The following is an 8,085-nucleotide window of genomic DNA, read 5'->3' on the forward strand; positions in this document are numbered from 1 at the left end:
CACCTTTGACACTGCACAGGCGTAGAAGCAACTCCGAACTAGCTTATCACAAGCAAACTCTGACTATTACCTTAACTTAGTTACTGCTGAGCCCGCCATATGGCGGATTACTAGCAAACTCCGACCCTTACCTTAACCGTCTGTGTCTGTGATTTCACATAGTGACAATACTGGGAAGGAGACATCTCGCAGCAGCCTCCAGGATCCATAGACCAACACCCGCCATGCCCATGTTTATACTGGAGCTGATTGCTGCCATCAAGGTCGGATTTGAGGACATCGTAACAAGAGCCCGTCCAGTGCCAAATTCGCCATGCTGCATCGTCGGCGCTCGTGTGTACGCCCTGCCAGAAGACTCTATGGATTACTAGGCCAAGTAAAAACGGTGTATGCATGTCTTATGGGAAGTGAAGCCTCCAGGATCCATGGACCAGCCCAAGGACTGGGGCTCATTGCTGTTATCAAGCACGGATTTGACGACATCGATCCTAACGAGAGCCTCGTTCGCCATGCTGCGTCATCGGCGCTCATGTAAAAGCCTGCTAGAAGACCAGATGCAAAAACGGTCACTATGCATGTCTTGTAGTTTTTCTTTAGCACTATTCTGATTTTGTTTCTGAGTCTTGTATCTTAAAGCTAGATCTAGATCTTAGATCTAGACCAACTAATGGCGGACCGTGATGCCTGGAGGGAGAGAGCAGCCTTAGTCCGGGCAAGCTGCCCGATATGATGGTGTATCTTAAAGCAATTTTTTGTCAGCAGCCCTTGTTCTAAATGCTGATTGATTTTGTGACAGTGAATTGGTTTTCTTTTGCTTTTTCTTACGGAAAAGTCTTTTGTTATCGCTTTAAGCAATCTTATGTTTCGTGTATTTTGCTTCTGTTTTTGTACAAAGGCGGTTGAACAGTTTAGGATTTTGTAGGTGCTGATATTGCCAGTGTAATTGGTGTCGAAGTAGTTTGGCGTCTTTTGTGCTTAGAGTCCTGTGGAAATTTCGCTGCTGAAGGCTTAGGCTGACGTACGGACTCTACTAACACGTACCAACACGCATGCACGCACGTATGCGCATGCGCACATTAACAATTGCACCATCACTAGTCAGCACATTAATGACACTCGGCACGTCAATGTCCAACACGGGCCCTTAGACTAACACCACCACAAATCACGTATACTCCGAACAAACGTCAAATTAAAGTCTTCTAAATGCAGCAACATAAATTTCCGCGTGACTTAAAGTACGGAAGGCTTCATGCTACCTCCACTGATACACTGACGATACCAACATTTACTAATTCTGGACTGTTCGCCTCTTTTGTACTTGAGTAGAGACAAATTACGTGAATACATGTGCTTTGAGAGCAAATGTCTTTTTCATCTGAAATTGGTTTTGCATATTCGTACTGTTAATCAAATACGATATCGATAGTTTGTACATGTTGAAATGAAGTTGTCCATAATTCTTATTTCATAGTCATGAGTGACAAACTATCGGGTGCTTCCCTAGCACACACTCTGTTTAGAACGTTACCTGCATGTATATGCGTGTTGTGTAGACTTAGTCCCGATTCAAATGCAAGTTTGTCTCCTGCCAAATGCATTGCTTTGTACGGCCTTGTTCGGATGGCATCTAAGATTATTTGTTCCAAATGTACTATGCTATTCACTTGTGTGACTCATAATAAAACGATTTTTCTTGTCTTGTGTCCATCAATATAAGCAGTGATTAAAGTCCTTTGTTTTCACATAGCCTTTACATTTCGTGTATTTCGCCTCAATCCTAGTACAAGAGTGGCCATATTGTCCTAGAATGGCGGCAAAATACGTGAATACATGGCTTTGTGAGCAAAGGTCTTTTTCCACTGAAATGTTCTCCGTATATTTGTAACCTTTGACATTTAATATTTAGGGGTAGTTAAGTCGTTCGACTTCAAGTAAGTGCTAGCTTAAGGGTACATATAGGAAATATACGGGGAAACAATGTAGTTATTCTTTTATACATGTAGTGTCCCCTGTGATGAGCTTTGTGCTATGCCAACCGTGTATATTTGATGAAAGATTCTTCATATACTTTATGCAAGTAACGTACGTAAACCTGGTTGTAAATCAGAAACAAGTAATGTTCTGGTAACATCAATGATTTGTTTGCAGTCAATTCAACAACATCCTTTGTTGTAAATTTGTAAGCTACTCCAGTACATGTATATGAATAGGCTTTTTAGCAATTAAATCACTTTGTTCTTGCATTGTGTCTTTAACATCGATGTAACTAAAAGTCCTTTGTTCTCACTAAGCCTTTATATTTCATGTATTTCGCTAATACTCTGGTACAAGCGTGGCCACATTGTCCTAGAGTGGGAGTGAAATATATGTACACGAGGTTCAAGAGCAAACGTCCTTTTTTTCTTCCTAAGTTGACTTGTTTTAAAATGTGTAACGTTTAAAATTTCATGCCATATACAAGCTGAGCAATACAATGTACTCTGTGCAAATTTCATCTCTCGTGTTAACAAGTGAATTTGTAAATAAAGGTTCGAAAGCAGACTCTGTAGTTTTTATTTCCTTCCCCAAGAAGGTTATATTAAGTTTTCGAGTCTTTGAGTAACAAAGGCTTGAATTTATCATAATAATACTTCATATGGTAGTAGGAGCGAGACGTACATAGACCCCCTATTGGTAATCAGGCGAATGCCGTATTATATATACCGTTAACGCGCAGTAATGCCAAAAAGCATTTGCCGGCACTTATCTCTGGTTTTACTGTGCACACGATTGAAGTTGTCCTAGGTGCTGAATGACGTTCACACTACAACACTTGTTGCTGGTGTTACGGTTCCATTTATTCATATTGTTCTTGTCACTAAATTGAAATTCACACTACGACACTTGTCTCAGACCGTTATTGTTCACATTTTTGGTAGTATCTTTGGTACTGAATGCCATTCACATCATAATACTTGTCTCTGGTGTTACCATTCCATTCATTAATGCTGTCTTTTGCACTGAATGGTATTTACACTACAACAGCTGTCTCAAAATGTTTTCACACTATTGGTACTACTATATACATGGGCCTGAATGCCATTCACATTACAACACTTGTCATTTCAGGTACGGTTTACACTGTTAGTGCTGTCCTTAGTGGTGAGTGACATTTGCAATACAACAATTGTCTCTGATGTTACTGTTCATACTACCGATGCTGTTCTTGGTTCTGAATGACGTTCGCACTGCAATACTTGTCTCAGACCGTTATTGTTCACACTATTGGTACTACCCTTGGTCCTGAATGCCATTCACATTACAACACTTGTTTCAGACCGTTATTGTTCACATTATCGGTACTACCCTTGGTCCTGAATGCCATTCACTTACAACGCTTGTCTCAGACCGTTATTGTTCACACTATTACACTATTGGTACTACCCTTGGTCCTGAATGCCATTCACTTACAACGCTTGTCTCACACCCTTACTGTTCACACTATTGATGGTTTCCTCAGTGCTTGATGCTTTCCTCAGTGCTGAATGACATCCATTCAACGTGCAACACTTGTCCCGGCCGTTCCCACACTATTGATATTGTCCTAGGTGCTGAAAGACGTTCACACTACAACACATTTCTCTGCTGTTACAGTTCCATTTATCCACATTGTTCTTGTCACTAAATGACATTCACATTACGATACTTGTCTCAGATCGATCGTTATTGTTCACATTGTTGGTACCATCATTTATCCTGAATGACATTCACACAACAACTCTTGTCTCTTCAGGTACGGTTCCATCTATTGATGTTGTTTTTGGTATAGTTCACTATTGGTGCTGTGTTTTTTTTTTGCCTGAATGCCATTCACATTAGAACACAATACCAATTAATCATATTCAGGAAAGATGATCAAAGATAGCATCATTCCAAATTTCATAGTCATATTCAGTCTATAGTTGTTTGTTGCTACATGCTTTAGATGGATAGAACTGAAGGTTGGTGTTAAACTATTCCACATCACGGTGCCTGTTCACACTATTGGTACTGTCCTTGATCCTGAATGTCTTTCACGCTACAACGCCTGTCATTCCAGGTGTCCTTAACGCTGAATGTCATTCACACTACAACAATTGCCTCTGATGTCACTGTTCACACTCTAGATGCTGTCATTGGTTCTGAATGACGTTGGAACGGCAATACTTGTCTCTGCCGCTACTGTTTACATTCTAGTGATTCTTTCTTTGGCCCAAATGAAACTCACGCTACAACATTTGTCTATGCCATTACAGTTCGCACTATTAATGATAGTCTTTTGTAAAAAGCCATAAGAGCCTTTAACAGTTAGGAACACTAAACTTTTAGTTTCAATTATCTTTCCAGTAATTGCAACTTACTAATGCAAAGTTCCCAAACAACATGTTTGGTTGAATCGCAAGCCACTGTTAAAATAAAACTGTTCACATAGCTTGCAGTGTCTCTTAAAGAAGTAAATTAGATTACTAAATTTAAGATTAGAATTAAGATCTATGCTTCTTAAAGAAGCTTAATGGTACAATCTTGTACCCTCCTGGCATACTCCAACATCACTATTAAACTACAAGTCTCCACAATCCGCGGACTGCGTGTTCATAGGCACATTGTGATTCATTCAAACCACCCTTAAGTGTTTGGGTTGTTTCGCGACTTTGAAATGATCTACACGTTCATCTAATGATCTTTCAATAACAATTACATTTAGATGATTCTTGGTCACCCATCGCTTTCTAAACAGTCTCTTTCCTGTGAAAACTAGGATTTAGTTATGGTGTTTCCATATTGACGTAAAGAGAATTTAGCCGCGAGGCAGTCGGCCCTGAGCCATAAGATAGATTTCGAGCATCAAAAGTTTCAGTGATGGCCTAAAACTGGCCCTGCCCTGTCTGAATATGACCACTGTTCACTACAGTATCTGTGGTGTTTGTGTTGGATTCAGTGATGGCCTGAGATTGACCCTGCCTTGTCTTATTTTGTTGTTGGTCTACATTTTCATACTGGTGATCATAATCACTGGTCACTACAGTAGCTGTGGTATTTGTGTTGGGTTCAATGGTGGCCTGAGACTGGCCCTGTCCTGTCTGATTATGTTGTTTGTCTACATCTTAATACTGGTGATTATAATCACTGGTCACTACAGTAGCTGTGTGGTTTGTGTTGGGTTTAGTGGTGGCCTGAGACTGACCCTGCCCTGTGTGATCCTGACCACTGGTCATTACAGTGGGTGTGATGTTTCTTCTGGATCTAACGATGGCCTGATACTGCCCCTCAACTTTGTACAGGGAATTCAGCTTTGAGTTCGAGGCAGTCGGCTCTGTGTTCTTAAATGGACGTTTAGCGTCCAACGATTCGCTGATAGCCTGAAAACCTGTCTGATCATGACCACTGACTGTTCCAGCGGCAATGGTTTTTGTGTTGGATTCAGTAATTGTCTGAGACTGAGCCTGACCACTAATTATTGAGGTCACTGTGATGGATTCAGTGATGGCCTGGGACTGACCCTGCCCTGTCTGATCATGACCACTGGTTGATGCTGGTCCCTTTTGTGGTACTCCCTCACATGTGTACAAAGGATTTGGCTTTAAGGCAGCTAGCACTTTGCCATGTGATAAATTTCCAGCTATCAAAGATTGAGCGTTAGGCTGAGACTGGCCCTGCCCTGTCTGATCAGGATGGTTGTCAATATCTTCATATTGATGATCGTCATCACTGTCTATTACAGAAACTGCCCTGTTTCTGTTACTACCTCTCGCTATTACAGAAACTGCTGTGTTTGTGTTAATGCCAACAACATTGGGATTAGGTCCCAAAGGAGGATCGCTGGTCCTTCTCTTGTACCACATTGTTAAAACAATTGCGCCAATCAGGATAATGCCGGATACAGGGACACATGAGGAGCTAATGAGAACAGACAGGGGAGTAGATTCACGAGAAGTGCTGCTTTCTGGTTTGTTTGTAGTTGTTGCAAGGGACGAAGGCCTTGATTTGCTTGTTTTGCCTGCATCATTCCTTTTGAAGTGCCAGTGATAGTGAGCGGGGACGGAATCATTGTAAATGTTGTCAGAGGTTAATTGGATATCAACAGGCAGTGTTGGTATGGTTGGCCCTTCACATATCATTTCTTCAGGATTGACAGCTGTAAGCTTCTGTCCATGTAATTTTGCGGGTTGGGCACATATTATCTTGTCTTTAAATGAAGGAAATTTGGTAATTTTCAGTCTGAAAGGAACCATCCTACAGTCGCACTGCCAGGGATTCTTCTCGAGTTTAATGTTGAGATTAGACGGCAACAAGTCATAGACTGTAGGGGTAATAGCAAACATACTGTTTGACCGAAGGTCTAAATGTTGGAGTTTGGGCAGATTTGCAAATGTGCCAGGCTGAATCACTTTTATCTGGTTTTTGGAAAGTTTCAACATTATTAGTTTGGATAGATTTGGGAAGGAACCAGGCTGAATCATTGTTATCTGGTTGGAGTCCAGGTGTAAATATTGAAGCCATAATAGATTTGCAAATGTACCAGGCTCAATCTTTGTTATCTGGTTGTTGGAAATATCCAACACTTTAAGATGGAATAAATTTCCAAATGAACCAGGCTGAATCCTTGTTATCTGGTTGGATTGTAGCCAGAGATATACAGGTCGGGTTAGATTTGCAAACGTACCAGGCTGAAGATTCGTCATATGATTAGAGTTTAGCCATATTAATTCAAGTCGGGGAAAATTTGGAAATGTCCCAGGTTGAATCTTTGTTATCTGGTTGGAGCCCATGGTCAATTCGATAAGCCGGGGTAGATTTGCAAATGTACCAGGCCGAATCTTTGTTATCTGGTTGTTGCTAATGTTCAACTTTATTAGGCAGGGTAGATTTGCAAATGTACCAGGCTGAATCTCTGTTATCTGGTTGTCGGACAGGAACAATACTTGTAGCCGGGGTAGACTGGGGAAACAATCAACAGTGCTTATGCCGTTTCCCACCAACTTCAACTCAATCAACTTCCTATACTGCAACAGCTCGGACCGATTTACAGTTGCAATCCGATTACCTTCTAAAACTAAGCCATTGACATGATTGATGGATATTGGGAGGTTCTGAGGGATACTGGTGAGGCCAAGGTTATTGCATACGCAGCTTAATAGTACACAGCCGCAGCCAGCCTCTGGCACGTTGGGCTCCTTCAGGATGATGAGAAGGAAAATCAGCAGGTGTCGCAGCTTTCTCGACATGATGCCCCACCACTTAAACAGAATAAGAGGCTCCTATGTAAAAACCACATCAACTTCACGTAAAAAGACACTCAGTAACTGAAAAGTCAACATGTAAAAAGAGTTATAGTTGAAAGTATTGGTTCATACAGGAAAGAGAAAAGCCTGAGTGCCATCCTACTAAGTTCACCAAGGCCCCCATACTCTCCCTAACCGCTAGGGGAGCTAGAGTACTAGTATGGCCTTGGGGGCCTCGGTAAACTAACTCGGATGGCACGAATAGAGAGAAAATGTAGTCAGACCCAAATTGTCCTCCCAGCTTTTCATTTAGACCTCTCCCTAAATCTTTTACTTTAAAATGTCAGAGACCCAAGATGTAAAATTTGTGTGGCCTAAAAAGTGAAGATTGTGGCACTGTTTCATTTGTCTTGTGTACGTGTGTCTGTTTAGGGTAGAAATTTTTGTTTTAATCTGAGCTTATGGGATGCGAGCTTCAGTAGTTGTTCCTTTGTTGTTTACAACAAACAGTTTTAAATTGCTGTGATCTTAATGATATGTTTGTGTTGATTGTCTGAAGCTGGCTTTTGAATATTAATGACAATGTTGTTTACTCTTTTTGCTGACGTTTTTATATTTTTTTGCCCCTTCCAGATGAGGAAATCAGCAGAAGGACAGAAAAATGACACTTCTCTTAAAAATCAAACACATGCCAACTTCTGAAATACGGTGACATCACATACTGTTGTTATATGACTGCGTTTCCTACTTATCATCAATCTTATCTAGATAATGCAGTTGCACAAAAACTCTTCTATGGGCAAATGAGCTGCCACTGTTTCTTGAAGTTAAATTGTCTGAA

The sequence above is a fragment of the Branchiostoma lanceolatum genome, chromosome 18 (genome assembly GCF_035083965.1).
Source record: "Branchiostoma lanceolatum isolate klBraLanc5 chromosome 18, klBraLanc5.hap2, whole genome shotgun sequence".
Taxonomy (NCBI): Eukaryota; Metazoa; Chordata; class Leptocardii; order Amphioxiformes; family Branchiostomatidae; genus Branchiostoma; species Branchiostoma lanceolatum.